The following is a 21,655-nucleotide window of genomic DNA, read 5'->3' as shown; positions in this document are numbered from 1 at the left end:
CAAACTTAATTCCAAAGAATCATCGAGAAAACCTCTAAAAGACTTTTGCCATTCTGCTTGAAAAAAAAAAAAATAATAATAAGAAACTAAAGGCATTTATGAGCAAAGATCTTCTTTCTTGTCTCAATTCTTTTTTTTTTTTTTGTTCTCAAAGAAGAAAATCTCCGTCGAGTTTGAACAGTCGTCGGTGCAGAGTTTAATTGGCGCGGGACCCGACTCCAGCCGTCTGCTTTCGCTTTGCCAGCTATTTCTCTCGCGGGGTGTATCTCTTACGCATCCATCGCTGCGTAACGAGACGTGGGATTTTCACTCTGTCGAGGGCCAACTTTACTCCGCACAAAACTTCTGTTGCCACCGTCTTCGTCTCTCTCGACAGGGATGAGGCATTTTCAATGAAATGTTTTTTTTTCTCCTTTTTTTTTTTTTTTGTTCCGTCCTCCATTTGAAAAAATCGTGAATTCCGAGCGCATTCTACTTGCCCTTGAAAATCTGCGCGTGGGAAAATCTAATTGAAATTCAACGAGTGTGAAAATCCGTTTGATTACGTGTGTAGTAGTCACAGTCGTTGCAGTTCGTTTTCTTTTTTGTTTCCCTGCTCCAATTTGAAAGGTTTACTTCAACGACAGTGACCGCACGCAAGCGAACGTTTTAAGTCGCCTAACTGAAATAATATATCGCGTTGTAGATCTTTTCTTCGTAGAGCTAAGCCATTTATAACGGCGTGAGATGCTACGGAATCGAATATCTTCTAGAAAAAAGAAAAAAAAAGGCCTACGGTTAGATCCGTTGAACCACTGCCCGCGTTCGGAATACGTAATGAACTAACGGCTATACCGGAGAGGCCACGTAGCTTCTCACTTAGAGTTTCGGCTAGCCTTGTTACCGTGCTCTACGAATTGTTAACTTCAGTCTCCGTTTTCCTAAATGCCGCTAATATATGGAAAGATAAAGACTCTGTGATTGAATCGGATAAAAAACCAAAGTTTATCAAACAAACCTTCAATTCAGTTGTATGCGCTGGGTATTGCGCGTACGTAATGCACGTTGTAGCCGTTCTTATTTCACTATGATGTCAATTCCATAAGAAAATAAAGGCCATTCATGCATAATGCCCTGTACGTATGGCTCGATGGGGGATGAACTTTCGAACGGCCAATTGGGCGTTACGATATAGCCGCAGCCTTTCGATTTCTTATGCCAACAATCAAGTAAAATACCCAGCATCGTACAATCAACTTATTACTCGCGTAATTTACGATACCTCTTTCCCAACCCCACATTCATTTGTTATGAGAAGCAATCTTTATTCTATTGATTTATTTCTCCACCCTTTCAAGGGAGCCTTTAGAAAAAGGGTAAAAATAAGAACGAAGGATAAGAAAAAAAAAATGCTTCTCTGTATATAACATGGAGGGGCTATATATTAAAACAGAAATGGGACCTATGCCATCGGATCACCTTCAGCGCGCTCCGTCGAGCTTCTCCCTTATTTCACGTTATGTATGCTTCAACGGCCGCGTTTCTCATTTTGCGATACGAATAGAATAGAAAAAAGAAAGGGAAAGAGAAATGGAGAGCACGAGTTGTTTTGATATATTAAAAAAAAAACAGCCGAAGGGGGGTCACAGCTGAAGGAAAAGAATAATATTTTTTTTCTTTTTTTTTTTTTTAAGAGATATGATGACGGATATATATATGTATATATAACGACGACAATAATTAGACGTGAAAGCTTTCAGGGAATTAGCCGGACGTAGTACACGATGCAAGGAAATCTGCAGTTCATGCGAATTGATAATAACGACGTTCTTGCGCGTCGATACACTCATTTGATTTGGTCATGTCGCTGTGCACACATTTATCCTCTGAAATTGTTGCAATAATAATTATTGCTTGAAAAAAAAACAACTAAACAAACAGAGAGTAGCCGGAACAATGTCGTAAATTCGTTTCCCTTTCATTTGTCATTTAAAGCGAAGCCACACACACACAACCCAAAGTGGATAAGAAGCTAGAAACAGAGTCCTTCGGATGGCCAAACGTTCCATCCAGTTGATTAGGTATGGCCTATACATAGAATCCCTCAGTCCATCTCTGTCTTACTATTGTGTGATATTAACGTGATTGGATGCGATGGCCAGCAACAAAAAAAAATTCTATTGCAGCGGTTTTGCCACAAAGAAAGAACACGAGATTTAAAGACAGCAAAGCTGGCTAAGCATCAGCGGAGTAGCTCATGCTAACAATAGAGAAAAATAGCATCATCATTATTCTTTTGTTGAATCGCTTGTAAGGTATCCTACCAAAAAGATTTTGGGGGTAAAACAACATCGTTTGTGTGCTGGACTTAGCCATGCGGGCAAAGTACACACAAGCTACCGCTGCCGCACTTGCCAATCTATTTGTCTAGACTTGTCTGAATTCGAATGTGGTCGGAACGCTGCAACGCTGCATTCGAGTTTTGCACGAATGCCGTGTTATAAATGCATGAGCTGGCAAAGTAAACTAGACGAGCTAATGCTGTCTCCCAACTTGGGATTTCATTAATTGCACAGAAAACTTGGGCAACATTTTTTTTTATTGCTTTACATTGACTCTGTGGAAAGTCGGTCGCACGTTTTTTTCAAACGTAACGGGGTCACAAAAATTCGGCATCAACTTTGTTTTTTGACGTGAAAATGTATGCAAAGGTTTTTTTTTTTACAGTTTTGAATGACGCATTTACGTTTTGTGAACGAACAAAGAGCTCCGACAAAGTCCACAGCTAGTTTGGGGATGTTGAATCGGGGCCAATTTGAGTCGTGATATACGGTGGTCGTGATTGCAGATAACAAGAAGCCGTTCGTGTCTGGGTATTAAGGTAAAAGAGCGAATTGGGACACAGGCCCGGTTCCTGCTAATTTGGGACAAAAAACATACATTTCGTCGCATCACGAATGGTATACTGATAGGGGTTCTATTGGGACATCTTATAGGCGAATTATAAACTAAAAGGGGGGTTACGCAATTTATCAAAAGGGCAAAATTTAAAACATAACAATATTCGAGAAAACGGTAATTGAAATCTGTGCGTTTTGCTTGCGGGCGAAAAACCTAAACAGCGTACGATTTGTTAGCTGACACCTGGACGGCACAGGAAATTTCTAAGGTAAAATTGAAGAAACCCATTAAATAATTATATCAAACAGTAGAGCAAGTTAAGTTCTACAGATTAAGTACAAGTCTGTCCCATTAAATGCTAGTATTATTCTAATATTACAAACCAGAAAAAACCCCCATTCCTGCTAATTTGGGACAGCCGACGCTAATTTAGGACACAGATATTTTCGAAAAAAAAAAAAAAACTTTTTTTCAATATTTTTACATCAATCGACGCAGAATTCAAAAATAAATCGATTGATGTAGGATATTTATCCGTTTTTTGAATCATTTTCATAGAAATAACGCAAAAATACTTTAGGGACTTAGAATCTAGTCTGGGTTCATCCACGCAGCTTTTTTAAAAAATTAATTTACATTCTTTCACTTTTTTTTTCGTAACTTCAAAGCCAATAAACTTTTTATATTTTTAAAGGTAATTCCGTATTTTTTATTTCATTTTACCAGTGACTAAACGAGAAATTTTTCGGAAACTGTTGTCCCTTATTGGGACACAAGTTTATTTGTAGTTTTTTTCAGAAATTTCAGTGGTTTTTCACGCTTTTCATGTTCCTTTTACTTGTCGTAGAAGAAATTTGTTAATAAGTCATTGGTTTTAAGTAAAAATAAAAAAAAACTGTTTTGTTGTTCTCGTCATAGTCCCATTTGATTGTGCTTTAAGCGAAAGCGCTAATTCTGGACACTGTTTTCGAAGGGCGTGGGGTGGCGGTAATTTTCATATTTTATCTTACGACATGGCACAGTGGATGAATGCCTGGATGGTGAGACGGAGGTCTGAGGTTCAATTCTCAGCAGCTCAAATATAATCTTGTGTTTAATTAATACATTCGATGTATTTATAGGGACGATAGACGATATCTGCCTATCATGTCAAATAAAATCCCCAAAAAGTAATATTTTTGTCTGCATTTTGGGGTAACATTTAAATAGTATTTATAAATAGAAGTTTTATCATCAGAAGTTTGGTAGCTCAGAGGTAAAGCATTAGACTCATGATAATAAGGACTGCAGTTCAATGCCAGATAGAAGTTAAAACTGAATAGCTATTTTGCAGAACGCTAGGAAACTATCATACAGCAGTAAACATATAGTGACGAAGTAAAAAATTCTTAATGAGTTTTCTTTTTTCTGCAATTTTTCTTACAAACTGCGATTCAACAATATCGCACGAAATGTGAAAAAATCAAGAATGATGTAAAACAACAACGAAAAACAACAACAGCCATGTAGGGAAAATTTATATGAATCTATTAATCGCAATGTTTGTTGATATTGCGTTAGTTGAATATGTCTTTAGTGATTTCAAAATATCTCACACATAGGGAAAAATTGCAAATCGATTTAATTGAACTTTGCATGTTGTGCACTGTCGGTATAGAACCATACCATTTGGTGTTAGCAATCCAACGTCTTACCACTACGCCATGGCTAATAAATTTTTTTGAAAAGCATAATATGTCACTTAGTATGTAGTCTGCTGTCCCAAATTAGCGTCACGGGGGCTTATGTAAAAAACATAAGAATTGCAATGACTAATTAGATTAATATTATCACATGATTTTCATGATAAATTCAACTGCCATGTAGAGGAAAGCTTATCGATTCTATCGATACCAGTGTTTGTTGATATTGCGTTAGCTCAAGGCGTCATTGAAGATTTAAAAGAATCTCACAAAATGTGATAAAAAGTGAAAAATTTAGGCAAAAGTAAATTTTGATTTTCTACAACTGGAGTTGAACCATGATTCTTCAGGTTGGCAATCCAACGTCTTACGACTATGCCACCCTTGACATATTGTAACAGAAAACTATAATAAGTCATTTAGTATGTAGTGTGCTGTCCCAAATTAGCGTCATGGGAGCTTATGCAAAAAACACAAGACTTGCAATCACCGATTAGATGAATATTATAACATGATTTTCACAAAATATTCGACAACCATGGAGAGAAAACTTCAACGAATCCATTGATCCTAATATTTTTATATTGTGTTAGTGTAAGGTATCTTAAGTGATTTAAAAATATCTCACAAAAAATGGGAAAATTCAAAAAATGAAATAGTAGTGACTGGTCAGTATAGAACCACGATCCTATTGGTTAGCAATCCAACGTCTTACGACTATGCCATCTTGAATTAAACATTTTTCAAAAGCATAATATGTCATCTAGTATGTAGTCTGCTGTCCGAAATTAGCGTCACGGGAGCTTATGTAAAACACATAAGAATTGCAATCATCGATTAGATGCATATTTTTACATGATTTTCATATGACATTCAATAGCCATGTAGAGAAAACTTAAACGAATCAATCGATCCTAATATTGTTGATATTGCAGTGGTGTAAGGTATCTTAAGTAATTTTAAAAAATCTAACAAGAACGGGGAAAATGAGGAAAGGAGGATTAAAAAATTTAAAACAATGACTTGACAGTATAGAACCATTAACCTTTTGGTCTGGCAATCGAACGTCTTACGACTATGCCATGGTTCACACAAAGAAGTTCAAAAGCATAACATGTCTTTCTGTATGTAGGCTGCTGTCCCAAATTAGCGTCACGGGAGCTTATGGAAAATAGATAAGAATTACAATCAGCCATTAGATAAGTATTCTCACATGATTTTCATAAAATATTTAACAGCCATGTAAAGGAAACTTAAACGAATCTATTGATACCAGTATTGATGATATTGCTTTAGTATAAGGTGTACTAAGTGATTTCAAAATATCTCACCAAATGGCAAAAAATTCAAAAATAAAGAAAAAAAAACTTATATATAGTTCCCATAGAGTATAGATCCTTCAGCCTTTATGTTGGCAATCCAACATCGTACGATTATGCCATACTGAATAAAAATATCTTGAAAAGCATAACATGTGTCTTAAAACGTAGTCTGCTGTCCCAAATTAGTGTCATGGGAGCTTATGTAAAAAACATAAGAATTGCGATCACTGATTAGATAAATATTGTGACATGATTTTCACAAAATATTCAACAGCCATGCAGAGAAAACTAAAACAAATCAATTGGCACCAATATTATTGATATATCTTTAGTTTAAGGTGTTCTTAGTGATTTCAAAAATATCTCACCAAATAGGAAAATTTCAAAAACGAGAATAAAAAAATTAAATGTGGTGCCAATGCGGTATAGATCCATCAACCTTTATGTCAGTAACCCACCGTCGTACAGCTAAGCCATGGTTAACACAACTTGACAGAAAAGCCTAGCATGTCATTTAGTATGTAGTCTGCTGTCCCAAATTAGCGTCATGGGGGCTTATGTGAAAACATAAAAATTGCAATTACCGACTAGATGCATATTTTCACATGATTTTCATAAAATATTCAACAGCCTTGTAGAGAAAACTTAAACGAATCTATTGATCCTAATTTTATTGATATTGAAGTAGTGTGAGATATCTTTAGTGATTTCAAAATATCTCACAAAAAAAGGAAAAATAAGGTAATGAGGAAGACGAAAATTGAAAATAGTGTGTTGCCAGTATAGAACCATTGTGCTTCAGGGTGGCAACCGAACGTCTTACGACTACGGTATGGTTAACAAAATGTAGTTAAAAAGCATAAAATATCTTTTTGTATGTAGTCTGCTGTCCCAAATTAGCGTCATGGGGCCTTATGTGAACAACATAAAAATTGCAATCACCGATTAGATGGATATTTCCATATGATTTCTATAAAATATTCAATAGCCATGTAGAGAAAACTTAAACGAATCTATTGATCCTAATATTATTGATATTGTAGAGGTGTGAGGTATCTTTAGTGATTTTAAAAAAATCTCGCAAAAAAAGGAAAATGAGCAATTAGGAAAACGAAACTTAAAAATAGTGCGTGACAGTATCGAACCACTAACCTTTGGAATCGCAATCGAACGTCTTACGACTATGCCACGGTTAACAAAGTATTATTAAAAAGTATAACATGTGTTTTTGTATGTAGTCTGCTGTCCCAAATTAGCGTCATGGGGCCTTATGGGAAAAATATAAAAATTGCAATTACCAATTAGATGCATATTTTCACATGATTTTCATAAAATATTCAACAGCCATGTAGAGAAAACTTAAACGTATCTAATGATTATAATATTATTGATATTTTTGTAGTGCGATGTATCGTTAGTGACTTTTAAAATATCTCAAAAAAAAGGAAAAATGAGGAAAATGAAACTTAAAAATAGTTTGTGGACAGCATAGAACCATTATCCTTCAGAGTGGCAATCGAACGTCTTACGACTATGCCACGGTTAACAAGTATAATCAAAAAGCATAACGTGTCGTTTTGTTTGTAGTCTGCTGTCCCAAATTAGCGTCATGGGGCCTTATGTGAAAAACATAAAAATTGCAAATACCGATTAGATGCATATTTTCACATGATTTTCATAAAATATTTAACAGCCATGTAGAGAAAGCTTAAACGTATCTATTGATCCTAATATTATTGATATTGTAGTAGTGTGAGGTATTTTTAGTGATTTCAAAATATCTCACAAAAAAGGGAAAAATGAGGAAATGGGGAAAACGAAACTTACAAATAGTGCCTTGACTGTATAGAACCACTAACCTTAACGGTGGCAATCGAACATCTTACGACTCTGCCATGGTTCACAGAAAATAACTAAAATGCTTAACATGTCTTTTTTTATGTAGTCTGCTGTCCCAAATTAGCGTCACGGGAGCTTACGTAAAAAATATAAGAATTAAAATCACCCATTATATAAATATTTTCATATGATTTTCATAAAATATTTAACAGCCATGTAGAGGAAACTTAAACGAATCTATTTATACCAGTATTGATGATATTGCTTTAGTTTAAGATGTTCTTATTGATTTTAAAATATCTCATCAAATACGAAAAAATTCAAAAATAAGAAAATACAAGTTGTTGTATAGTTTCCATACGGTATAGAACCATTAGCCTTTTGGTTGGCAATTCAACATCTTACGATTATGCCATGGTTAGTATAAAACTATTGAAAAGCATAACATGTCTACTTGTATGTAGTCTACTGTCCCAAATTAGCGTCACGGGGGCTTATGTAAAAAATATAAGAATTTAAATCATTGGTTAGATGAATATTGTCATATGATTTTCATAAAATATTTAACAGCCCTGTGGAGAACATTTAAACGAATCTATTAATACCAAGATTTGTTGATATTGCGTTTGTTTAAAGTGTCTTTGGCGATTGTATAAAATCTCACAAAATAAGATTAAAAATTACAAGTAATAAAAAAACATTTGCACAAGAGCCCCAACTGGTATTGAACCACCAACCTTCGAGTTGGTGTTCCAACACCGTACGACTAAGCCACTGTTGATTGATAATAGAAACACAACCTACCAACGTTATTTAGTTTATTGTCTGATGTCCCAAATTAGTGCCATGGGAGCTTATGTAAAAAATATGAAAATTGCAATCACAGGTTAGATGAATATTGTAAGCTGGCTAAGGTGATGAAGTTTCTGATTTATAACCGGAATTTAGGCGAACCCAGGGAAGTAATAATAATTGGAAAAATGTTAGCTTTGGATGATTAAAATGAATTAACAATCTCTCTTGAAAAAAAAAATTTCGTATGGTTAAAAAGAGTGAGCTGAAATATATAAGCAAAGAAATACAATCAGTCACTATGTAGGGTTGAACCACCGACTTTCAAACTTGCACGCCAAAGCCTTATGACTGTGCTATGAACGTTTTGTAATTTTTGGTATACAACTTATACAAATCAATATAGTCTGCTGTCCAGATTTAGCGTCATGGGAACTTATGGGAAAATAGACTAAAATCAGTCAGCAATTAAATGAATAGTATATGTCTACGTTAGTAACAAATTTTAACGCATTGTTACGAAACAGTCGACGAACATTCTTACGGCGATATTTGGTAGGATAGGGCAAGTTAAAAACAATTTTTTTCGGTTTAAAATTTCGGACATTACGGCGTGTTTACGGGAAGTGCTTATGCTTTTTTCTCGAAAATTTGAATCACATTTATTTTTTCGTTTTTACCGTGGAACCTATAACCTATTGGCTACTTAAAGAGCGAAGTGTTTAATACAATTTTAAAAATCCATATTTTATGTTTTTGGGGTGAATTTCAATTGCAAGTTACCAGGCCTGAAAAATGAAGTCTCGTTTTGACAGCTCATTGTTTTGGTTGTTGAAACATAAATTTCGCAATATTTTTCTATTGCACCCCCTTCGGTGTCTTAAGCTATTCGATTCAGAATTAAAAACTGAATCGAATGAATAAATTAGTTTTTAAAAATAAGACTGTCCAGAATTAGTAGAAATGTCCAATGAATTAGGGTTTTTGTCCGAAATTAGCAGATCGGCTTTACACGCATTCCCCATAAGAAAGGCTGTTAGCCCAAACGCTGTCCCAATTCGCTCTTTTACCTTACGAATTTAAATGACCAAATGTTCATGTTGTCCTTTTACCCCAACAGACCCTCGAGAATTGTATAATCTTCCTCTTTTGCGAGTCTGTCACGACGTTGCGTGATGGTTCCCTTTTGTTTTTAACGACCGAATTGAAAGTGTGATTGGCCTATCTTGTAAATAACAACGGCACAACGTCTACATCTCCAATTTTATTATGTTTCATGTGGATACAGGAACTATTAGATGTCTTTTGGATGATAGGGCCCTGTGGCACAAGGGCCCTTGGCTACTTGTTGTTTCGTCCCATTACGTCAAATTTCGAGGGGCCTAATGACTGTGTCGTTTGTGTACATACGCGTATTCCTGCATCGTCTATTCGTTAATGGTTTCGTAACTTGCTCGCAATGCTAAACACGAGGCTCTAACAACACATTGAATGTGTTGCTTCGAATGGGAAACAGAACAGGGAAAAAAAACGGGCCGGAACGTAAGCTTCCGTTATAGCGTCTAGTAAGGCTTTACGAGGTGACAACATAAGACGGGTTTTTATTCATTTTTACTTCTTTTTTTTTAAATTAATTAATCTACTTTTTTTTTTTTTTTGCTTTGTTTTCTTTGATGAATATAGAACTGCCGGCTGTTTGACTTGACGTCCAACGGGTTTCCCAATCTGCTCCATCTTGAGTTTCTTTTAATATTGTCTTTGTCGGATGACTGTCTGAATGTTGTGTATCCTCTTATTATTATTTAGCATTTATTAATTATTATTAATACACATTTTCTTTTTACTTAAATGCTTTTATTTTTTTTAAGTATCAGCCTAGCGTGTCAGGCCATTGCTTTTTTGACGTTCCGTGCGTAGTTTATGTGTGCGTCGTGCGAATACATTGGCGCCTCGGATCGTGTCTTCTCCCGCCTTTCTCTGTATCCATCTGCCTATGTTTTTTTCCCCTCTTTTTCTTGATTGCCTTGTCAGCCCTCGTGAAACTCGCCTCGCACGGAATCACGTTACACTCCTTCTCTCTTTTTCCTTTTTTTCTGTCCTTTGATTTATTGATGTACATTTCCGCCGCTTGTTCGTCCCTGGACTGATCTTCGCAGTTGAGAATCCTTGCCCACTTCTCGCGCGCCCTGTTTGTGTATGTAGCCATCGTGACCGGTCGTGGAAAACGGGCCGAGGACATAGAAGAAGAGGATAAGAGAGAGAAATGTGACACGCACGAACGATTGAAAGGCGCTGGCCAATTTGAAAACGTTTCCATTTTTTTCTCTCTTTTTTTTTGGCACAAATGGCGATTGGGTCTTCTTTTTTTAACGGCGTCGTTATGGCCGTGTCACGCGGGAAATTGGCGAAAGAGTTTGACTGGCTGAAGGAGATTGAAAAATAAAATCATCAGTCATTTAATGTCTGTTTTTTTTTTTTTTTTTTATAGTCAAATTAAATTTTTTTATGGAGTGATGTGTGTATACAAAATCAATGTCATCTTCTAATATGAGCCAGCTGTCTGAGTCACGAAGGAATAAAATGGGCATTCAAGTTATATTTATTTTTTTGTATCTAGCTATCTTAATTTGTGAGTGAGAAGAGATGTCTTCTAAAATGTGAGCTACATAAAGTTTTGCTACTCAGTTTCACATGGCTAATCAAAATATAAAAATTGCTTATTTTCCTAATCAACACTGTGTCTCAGTTCTCGTATTCAAATACCATTTTAAATAGATTTTGTTTTTCATATTTAAATTTCTGTAGCTTTTGTAAGAAAAAAAAAAGGAGGAAAAAAAAAGCGGGAATGGAAACGTTTTTATACGCAAAAAAAAAGAAGGAGCTCATTATAATAGGAAACTAAAACACTTGGGTGCAAAACATGTAAATCGAAAAATATGTAAATTCCGTCTGCGTTTTTCACCTTGAACTGATCTTTTTCTTACAGAGGGAGGCGAACGATTTGAAACGAGAAAAATATTCAAATGTCAAACAAAAAAAAAAAGGAAAAACGAAAAACAAAACGTTTTACCTTACCCACCCCCCCCCTGTCCCAATTTGCATGGTTTAATAAGTTAGAGCATGCAGCAGCAAAAGCAATCGCCCCTACCCCCTTTTTTTTTTCCTTACCCTGCCCCTACTTTTGACGATCTTTTCTCGGCACGTGTTGGCCTTCAAAAGAAAAATCATGAAAAAAAAAAAAAAAAAAAAAAAAGTAAAATAAAACAAACAAAAAAAGGTCAATGCATTTCGCGTCTTTTGTGTCTGCTGATTCAGCCAAGCGCACAGAACCGTGAACAGAAACAAAATCAAGCCTTCGGGAGGAAACAGTAATCGTAATCATAACTGCATTCTAGATCGTCCTTTTTCTAGTGCAATTCTCGATGCGAATTCGGATGAGCTTTCTCCCTCACGTTTTCCCTTTTTCGTCGTGAATTTCTTCCTCTTCTTTGTCTGTGTGTGCTCCATCCATTTGGGCCTTTTCCTTTTTTCGCAGATCTTGTACAGTTTGTTTATTTTTTACGCAGCCATGACGACCTTGCATGGGGATCATCATCAATGTTGGCACGCGTTTTCATCGAGTGTGTCTCGATACGTAAAATTTATTCTTTGAATATGCGGTGGGGAGGGATTCAGTGTTTGGGAAAACGACGTGGGATTTGGCCCATCATTAGATTTTCGTTAGTAATCCTTTCGGATAACGATGGTTGTAGCGGAACAAAAATGAAGGAAATTAAACGCAGCGGCAGCCGAGACAAATGGCAGACAAAAGGATTTACTGGAAATGGGTACAACTTTTTTGTTTGGTTTTTTGTGTCTTGCACGCAGTCTTAGAATAGCTATTAATCGCACCAGATTGCACAATGCGTTTTTTTTTTGTTTTTTCTTTATCAAAATATCCATCGGAATGGATACTCCCATTTTTCCAGCCCCCCTTTCCTTCTAATAACATAGGCCTATTCTTTCCCCGTTTCTATACTTTCATTCTGCCTCGTTAGCCGAGCCAAGAACACACACACAAGAAGTTCCGGTTAGATCTACCCCCCCCCATCGTGTCTTGCACGCAACTCTTTATAGAACTTTCCACATATATATATATATATATATATATATATATATTGTCCTGATTTATTATTGTTTTTCGTCCGATCCATTCTTGTACAAAGGCACATCCTGGGATATGCGCCATTGTCGCGTGGAATTGTGTGACACACACACGCAGACGGATGCGGGATTGCGCACAAAACTTGGCGACGGCGATACGTTACACTCTATAGACTAACCCTATACATCTCAATCCATCGGTTGAAGAGGATGGAGAGCTGGACAGGCAATCGTTCCACCTTATCAGCAAAGGACCAAGTCATCAAAATATTGTGTGCGTGCGCACTGAAAGGCGTGCAGTAAATAGCGATATGTTAGGATAGACGTCTAGAAAAATGGGAAGAATGAAAAAAATCCCCTTTTTTTCTTATGGACCCCTATATTACTTATTCGCTGCTTTTTGAATTCCGATGGATGGACGGGTCGCAGTTATCGATTTCTTTTGAAGGTCGATAATATATATATTTTTGTTTCTACGGGGGATTGCAAAACGCTGAGGCAAGAAGAGACTTTAGAACTTGTGAAACTGGCCGGCGGTACGAAAGAGGATGGACATTTTCGCTCCGCCATCTGACAACACAATGGCAATAATCCAATCAAAGTCCGGATGAGATGCTACGGCACACACCCACGCCGAGCTGACGATCGATGCCAATGATGGCGATAACCACAAAGGGAAATCCATCTTCCATGTTTGCTTTCGTTTAATGTAAGTGAAGGAAAATCGCAGTGTGGGGAAGCTGTTGCTTCCCGCAATTTTCGAACGCACAAACATTTCGCGTTAACAGCGAAATACGTTGGGCGTGGGTGAACGGTGAAAAACAGAAAATGATGGGCACGCTCAACAGAGACGACGTCAATCGATGACTGTAGATGTTGCAGCTCTTTCCTGAAGATGTATCGATCACCTTGTTGCTCTCCTTCGCAGAGTGACGAGAACGATTGGGGATGGGATAAAAGAGCAAATGTGTTGGCCATAATCTAAAGTAGAAAATAACTGTACTGATGTTAAATGAAATTTTTTGAGCTTCTTTCTTCTTTTCACGGAAATGGCCTCGCCCCTTTTTCTATTGCCGTTGATGAGGCTATTTGATTCTCAGCTTTGTACGTTGTGAATGTTGAAGATGTTGAGTCTCCCTCTTTGCGCACTTGTGCACACCAGCCTGTGTTGATATGACACACAATTGGAAGTTTCTACTACACACGTCTACTGAAGATTTAAAAAAAAAAAACGCGTTCAGGTATCGATTCTTCAATTTTTTTTTTTTAATCTTGGCTTTCTACTCAGATTCCGCCGGCGGTGGATTGAAAAAAAAAAAAAGAAAAGTTAATAGATATCCTATGGAAATAACAATTCCGGCCACCAGAGCACCAGCAGTTGAATATTACATCAACGCTCTGGCTACTGCCAATGGGTTGATGGCATAAACATCATTTTTTATATACAGTTCTAAATGTTGTATATGCCCAGCTCTCTCTCTCCAATAGTTTGCCACCACCCCTTTGATGGCATTGAATCCGGATTTAGAGGCAGACGAAGTAGTTCTCTATATACGCCCGGATTTGAATCATTTATTTGGCCGCCTCTCCGTTTGTGTTAAATATTAAAAAATAAATCACGAAAAAGAGAGAGACAGAGAGAGAGAGAGAGAGAGAGGCAAGAGTGGTGTTTGCAGAACTACGGCCAGTTGTATTACAAAGGTCGCGGCTGCTGGGAATGCCAGCAATCAAAATAAAAAAGAAAGAATACGGGGGAAAATAAGGCGAAAGAGCAAAGTTTTCTCGGCGGGCCACTGCGGGACATCGTTCACCATTTGCTGAGTAATCTACCGCCCGACACTCTTTCCTACATCTATTTTGTGTTTGGCTTCTTGGATTCGCTCTCAACATCGAAAAACTTCTTCTCTGTATTACAACTGTCTATATACAAGATGATATAGCGTAGCCCCCCCCCCCCCCATTTATAGTTGTGTGCAGCAGTACTGCAGTATCAACGCGCACGATACACACACACTGTGCGGTACTGTACAACACACACAGACAGACAATCTTTCATCATTTCACGCAAGTTTTTTTTTTGTGTCGTCGTTGATTGTCTCTCTTATTCCTCTTTTTCTTTTTTTTTGGGGGGCTGGGATAGAGTTTGTCTCGTGTTTCTCTTGTGCTGTTTGCATTTGTTTATCGTTGGAGGGCCAGTTGAAAAGTGGCCTTTCATGTTAACAAGAGACTTGATGCAGGAAAAACTAGCTTAACAAAAAGGAGGGCTTCTAGAGTGTACTCTTATAATGTAGGCTATCCACCCATGTAAAGCCCAAAATAAATGAAATGCGTCCTAGTGGGAGGCTAGCCAACCGGATCAAGTGCATATAGAATGATTGCCATCGAGACGTTCCACACGTTGATAGTTTATCAATAAAAAAAAAATGACGAGAGAGAGAGAGTATGCATTTGAAACAATTCTGAATGTTTACAACATTTTTTGAATCGAGCTTCGTTCAAACTTGGGCAAATGGAATGGCCGTTTCACGTTCACACGACATCGATCCGATGGATCATTTGTTGTGTGGCGGATATAAGTAAGGATTGGAGCAAGCAAAAATGTCCTCGTTTTCCGTTGATGTTTGGCCCGTTTTTCTATTTCATTCCGATTTCTCAGGCAACCGCCATTGGCTAGAAATTTCTTTTTGCGTGTCCATCGCAGTTTTGTTAGGTGTTATTGACTATTCATGTTTGCTCTATAGTCATGTTGGGTATAGCGTTCAGAACACGAAAGGCCATTGCAATGACAAAATAAAAAAAAAACAGAAGAGGAAATACTCAGCCGAGCAAGTAGTTGACGTTTCTGACGTATTCCATATCATATCCAAAGTGCTATAAAAACCCGAGGAGATGGGCTCTGTTTCACGTTTGAATTCCTCGATTACGTATTGACTTATTGCCGACTATGTACTTTTGCTTCTCAAAAAAAAAAAAAAAATAATAAAACCTCTCGTCTACTTTTGCTTTTCATTGTCCTCGTCCCAATAGCCTTTCTGCGTTCTCTCAACATTATTTTTTTTTCTCTACTCTTTTCACAAAACTCAACATGGAAATCAGCTTTCTATTTACCATATAATAAAGCTCTACTTCGGCACTCGCGAGTGTGCACGTAATGTCGACAAAAAAAAAAAAAAATCCATATACGTCTTTCGTCATTTGGGACGACTGGCACACGGAGAAGCTTTTACACGCCGTAAGTTTCCCCTATTGCCCCCTCCCCCCTTTTATTTATATAAATATATGGCACTGCTAGTTGGTAATTAAAACGGATTGAAAGAGAGAGAGAGAGTTGGCTGAGCAACCGACGACCTTTTGTGAAGTTTAAAGCAATAAAGGAAGCGACGGATGAACAAACGGCCAAAGTCAAGAGAAAGTGATGATAAAAGGGACCCGAGAGAGAAAAAGACTGGCACTGAAAAGGACGTAATGATGAGCTCAGAGAAGCTTCTATAATTCGATATTGAACTGGTAAAACGCGGGGCTTCATTTTCAGTCGCTTGCTCACATGCGCTCGTCACGGGCTCTAATACAAGGGACGGCCAAGAAAAAAAAAAGGCAAGTGACAAGAACAAAAACACACTCGACAAAAGGACAAGAACAAAAACACACTCGACAAAAGGACAAGAAACCAATTACCGAGTTCGAAAATGAATTTTGTCGAGAGAAGAACGAACACGGAAGTTCGATTGACATGTTTTCAAACATAGTCCAAGAACAAAATACGTTTTTCTTTTTTCTTAACACCAGGAACGTGAGTTTCATATTCAAATTGATAGAACACGTGGCTGTTTCATTAACCAGTTAATTGAAATGAGGACGTTCATTTTTACGACGTCCTCAGCAGATGTTATTTTGAAAAAAAAAAAAATAAATAAAAAAAAAGGCTATGTCTAGACATACCTATTCTTTTCGGCAGATAAAAATTCGATCGTAAAAACTAATATCGTCTAAAGGAGGGGGGGGGGCGGCCGTGAGTTCCCTGTCCAAGTTGTAAAAAGTGGGCTCATGCGACACAACTTCATTCTTCCCCCGCAATGAAAGCTTTATAAGAGCGGGTGCAATTTAAATCAGTGGACTTTGTCCTACATAAAATATATACTTTCGATCGAGCGCCGAGAGCAGCGGGAGATGAGTTTTTAAAAAACAAGAGACCCACTCTTGTCCTCACGTTATCAGGACGCCAGACGGAAAAAAAACAAAAAAACAATAATGCGGGATCCGACAGCAAGACAGAGAGAGCGGGAGTGCGGCGAAGATGCACGGGAGTAATAACGCGATGTTCACTTCACGCACGGGTAAGGGGGAAAAAGCGGGCAAACATAGAAAGAGACGCAGTGCATGAGGCAGTCATAAAAAGTAAAGTCACGAGACTTGTTCATCCGTACTGCTCACACTTTTGTTACACACAAGATAGATATTAGGTTTTATTGTTTGGCTTTTCCCGCGGCCGACTTTTCCCTCCCCACAAAACTTCTCAGTTATTATTGAAATGTGGCGCTTTGTTGTTATTCACTTTGTTTGTTGTACTCTTGATTTATTTATTTTGTTTTGTTGTTTTTTTTTTGGTAACATTTCATGAAAGGATTCCTGACCTAGATCATCACCTTTTTCTTTCCTTCCCTTTGGCTTTGTGATTTTTGTTTTTCCTTATTTCATGTCCCGCATTGTCTCCGTTTGTTTGTTGTCGTTCGCACCGATTGCCCAATGCGTTCTCAAATTGATTTTGTTCCGTTCGATTTCAAACGAATCATTTGAATTTTTTAGATTGACGCAAGCTCAAACAAGGGGAATCGCTATTGCTCTTTTATTTCTTGCGTTCGACTATTTATAATTACGTATCGCTGGGAAGATCAAACAGAACGTTATTGTTTGTTTGTCTCGGTATTGTTTCCGGTCGTATTTCTTGCCAATCCCGCACAGCGTCTCGTATAACCCCCCGTGGCACTTTGTCCGCGTCGGGGCAGAAACCCGTGGCTCGGCTTCGATGATTGCTTTGCTGCACTTATTCTCACCTTGCCGCCGGCGCACACACACACACACAATACAACGCCCACCTGAATTGTTAAAATAGGTGGTGTACACAGTGACTCGTCCCTTCTCTTTATTAATTCTCACGTTTCTCTCTCTCTCTCTCTCTCCGTCTCTCTGCAGCCGTTGATTGTGAACGAGGTAATCTCAATTTTCTCTTACACGCGCGTTCATTCTAGCGGGACAATACATTGACAAAGTTCCTGTCCTCCCCTATAATCGTAGACGTCTGTTATTATATCTTCTTTATGCCTACACTTTTTTTTTCCTTCATTTTTCTGCCTGCCTCTGTCTTACACTATTTCCCCTCATTTTTTCTGGGGGGGGGTTTCTTAGAACAGCCGTTCGTAATGGCAAGTCACGCGTGCCTCTTTCGTGACTTGGAGTAGGCGGAAAAGACGGGCAGACAGTATAAAGGCTTGCATTATTCATGAATTTTTTTTTTGTCTTTTTTTTTGCGCTCTTCTCTTTAGGCCTTTCATTTCCCGAGCGTTTAGCATTATTTATCAAGAGTTAAACAATAAGGCAACTGTAGAAAAAGCAGGGACAGTTATTACGTACGCATTCAAGGCAGTACGTTTTGAAAGAGCAAAACGTGGTTACGTAACAGCAGTTTTTTTTTTGTGCTTTCTTTTTAATCGGCTCGGTTACCGAGGCTTTTATTGTACACACACACGACCTGTGCTTTCAATGTGATCAGAAGTAATGAATAATCTCTTTTCTCAAATCTCTTTTTTCTCGTTTGTTTCGAATTTCGTGACTGGCCATAAAAAAGCGAATTTTGAATGTAGCGATCGCCACACGTGCAGATTTTGATTGGGGAAAACAAAAGATTTTCTGAATCGCCAACGGTTGATGATCGAATTGAACAGAACTGGGTTGTGCAAAAGTGGGCATTGCGCTCGTTGCATAATGCTGAGGACAGAGGTATAAAATCTCAGAGTTTCGCAGGAGCTGCGCTATCAATCCAAGCGTAACAAATATCTAGCACTCGATTCGATTCAGCACCGGAGGGCATTAAAACAAAATAACATTTCCCTCTTCCTCCCCCGCCATCAGAAAGAAAAAAAAACAAAACAAATGAAAGGCGTGAAAAAAAAAAATAAATAAAAATGAGAAAAAGTTTCAAGTACTTACCGGTAGGTTTGGTGAAAGAGAGAATGATGAAGAGAAAGATTGAAGATTGACGAGATGAGGAGCCCAAGTTGACCGTACCCAAACGAATGACGTGCACCTCGCCCGTCACGAAGAATCGGCACGTCTGTAAATCAATTTCCCACAACTTTTTTTTTTTTTTTGTATTCTATTTTTGTCGGTTTGTTGCCAAGTCAATGCGGAAAGAAAAGAAACTCTATACGAGACTGGAATAAAAAAAAAAAAAAGAAAAAGAACCCCGGTTGGATGTAGATTCAAATGCGGGCATAGACGCTCGCGTTTTTGGTTACATCAAACCCAAAAGTAGATGAACCCTAAGGGGAACTACTATATCGAATAATAACAACAACACGCACGAGCAGTTATACAAGTGAGAGAGCCCCCCCCCCAAAAAAAAAAGGAAAGCAACAATAGAAGCAAAGGTCGATGACTTTATCAAAGCCAAAGAACTTTTTTTTTCTACGTGATTGGTGTGTGTGTGTGTGTGTGTGCGGATGTATATACTAACGTCAGTGATTCAGGTGAAGGCGTAGGGCATGTCGTTTTCTTTTTTCACTTTTTCCGGAGAGAGTTGGGCTTGCCAAGTTAGGGTGCGCACCACTAGTGGCAGGTTCAATACTACTCTTCTTTGCTGCAATGTAGGTGATGAGCGCGTACACGCGTTTTGCGACGATAACAAGCACGGGCAAAGTTATACGAGTTCTCGCATTGATTGTGCTGCTAGAAGCACATCGCCTGATCGAAAGTCAAACTTTACCTCGGCCTTTGCACGAAACTTGTCTCTGATTTTTGTTTGTTTTTTTCCCCGAATGTGAACAGCACAAACGCGTCTCGAAGAGACCCCCACAATTCTCTTCTTTGGCAGGTAGAACAAATGAGATGGACTGTCATCTGTTTCATCCGTTCCTCTGTCGTCAAAACAAGCAGGAAATGCACACCCAGATTTTGTATTGTTCCTTTTTTCTTGCCAGTTGTAGATAACGCGTGTGTCTTTTTTAACGTCAACGCGTATCGTTGTTGCGAAATTTGGCGCAGGTGGTCGCGCACGCGTCTGCTACGATATTCAACAAAAAAGAAGAAAAAAAAAATAACCCCCTAATAAATAATTGGATAGAAAAAAGCACTAGCTCAGACGCGGTACGTCCGCATCGAGCTCCGGCTACTGTCAGTATGTCCGTTGACCGGCGTTCGTCGTGTCGTCGTCACGGGGACCAGGGGAGGGAGGAGATTGCTTGGGTTCTCCTGCGTTGCTTTGAACAGAGAGGGAGGCAGCTTCTTGGACGGCGACGCCGCGCTACGTTCTCCCCCTCTTCTTTTTTTTTTGGCTTCATGCTGCGTCGACTGCGCCCTGGCAAACATGTAAACGTAGACGACGAAGAAAGATACTGCGCTCGGTCTTTTCCTTCTCAATTCACTCCGTTCCCCCCTACAATCTTCTGTTCTTGTCCTTTTCTATTTTCTCTCGAGCGGGAGGGGGGGGGGAGGGATCGATCATTTTTCAACCAACAAACGCCCGTCGGTTATAACACAGACAGGCTGCCGGAGAAGTGGCGCATCTTTGCCAAAGAGAGAACGGAAAACTATTAAAGGGCAATCGTAACAATGATGCCTTATTGTTTTCAGCACTTTGTGTGTGTATGTGTGTGTTCAACGTATTTGCTTGTTTTTGTTTTTTACTCTAACCGGCACTCGATTGGAGTGAAAAGAAAATGAACAGATTGAAATGATATTTAATTGGACGTCTGAACGGATGAAGTTTCGTGTTGATGGAATCACCGTCACTCTCACGTCGCATTTTTATTTTTTCTTGTTTTTTTTTTTTTTTGGAAGGGAGGGGGTTGCTGGTTTGACACTTGCGCCTCCTACCCAATGACGGCCGCCTCTGGCTAATCTAGTTTCTCGTCATTTTTTTTTTTTTAGAAAATACGGAGAGGGAAAAAAAAATCAACGACGATGACAACATCATCGCTGATGGCTTTTGTGGCTTTCACTGTCCCATTTTTCTTATTTTTTTTTTTTTCGATTTGTTTCCAGCCGTGTTTTTTGTGTGGCATCGCCAATGTAACATCTTCGTATAGATAGACAACCAGCACCGCGTTGAATCCCCCCCCCAAACCATTTTTTCGTATATAAATGATGCTCTTTTACGCGCTTCATTATATATCCCTGCGACGTCCCGACGCCCTCACGGCGACGCTGTGGCTCTTGTGTCGGCTTTTATTGATCTGATGTTGTGATGAGTCGATAAGATGCGAACCGACCTTTAGCAATAACACTTTTACAATTCACCTTCGTCTCTTTCTCAACTATCCCCGCCTTGCAAAAACAAACCTGCAATGCTTTATAGTGGTTGGAGGTGATGGTGAATGGCGTCGCCAATAAGATTTTACTTGGTGTTATTGGCAATTTGTGGGCCTATTTTTGCAGTCGTCCCAGCCTCGTTTTATTAAATATCCATGGCAAATTGAATATCTGGCCGATGCAATAAGCATTTCTCTTTCAGGCTTTTTCGATTTGTGCGTTACTAGTTGGCGAAGGCTTTTTTTTTTTTACATTCGCCACATCCGCAGACAGATCGACGAGCGAAAGGAAAATGAGATTTCTTCGTCTTGTCGATTTCCCTTTTTAGACGACCCGCTTGTTTACTCAGCCGCCGGCCAAAAGAAAAATGATTCGGGTCGAACGCAATTGAACTAGAAAGGTGCCAATGGTGTAAGAAAAAAAAAGGATAGAGAGAGGGACGCAAACGAGGAACGTATTAAGCCCCCCCCTATC

General features: G+C 38.5%; 1 protein-coding gene across 1 annotated transcript in view; it reads right to left on the bottom strand.

Moving 5' to 3' along the window:
• LOC130696302 (glutamate-gated chloride channel-like) overlaps positions 1 to 19,976 on the bottom strand; it is a 33,000-nt gene extending 13,024 nt beyond the window's left edge. Inside the window, exons 1-2 of the mRNA XM_059495413.1 lie at positions 19,389 to 19,976; positions 18,863 to 19,086 (exon numbers count right to left, since the gene is read on the bottom strand). The gene's annotated coding sequence lies outside the window, so the exon portion shown is untranslated. The remainder of the gene's footprint in view (positions 1 to 18,862; positions 19,087 to 19,388) is intronic.
• Between the last annotated feature and the right edge of the window lie 1,679 nt (positions 19,977 to 21,655).

This window comes from Daphnia carinata, chromosome 5, assembly GCF_022539665.2.
Source record: "Daphnia carinata strain CSIRO-1 chromosome 5, CSIRO_AGI_Dcar_HiC_V3, whole genome shotgun sequence".
Taxonomy (NCBI): Eukaryota; Metazoa; Arthropoda; class Branchiopoda; order Diplostraca; family Daphniidae; genus Daphnia; species Daphnia carinata.
This window is presented reverse-complemented; position numbering and strand designations above follow the sequence as displayed.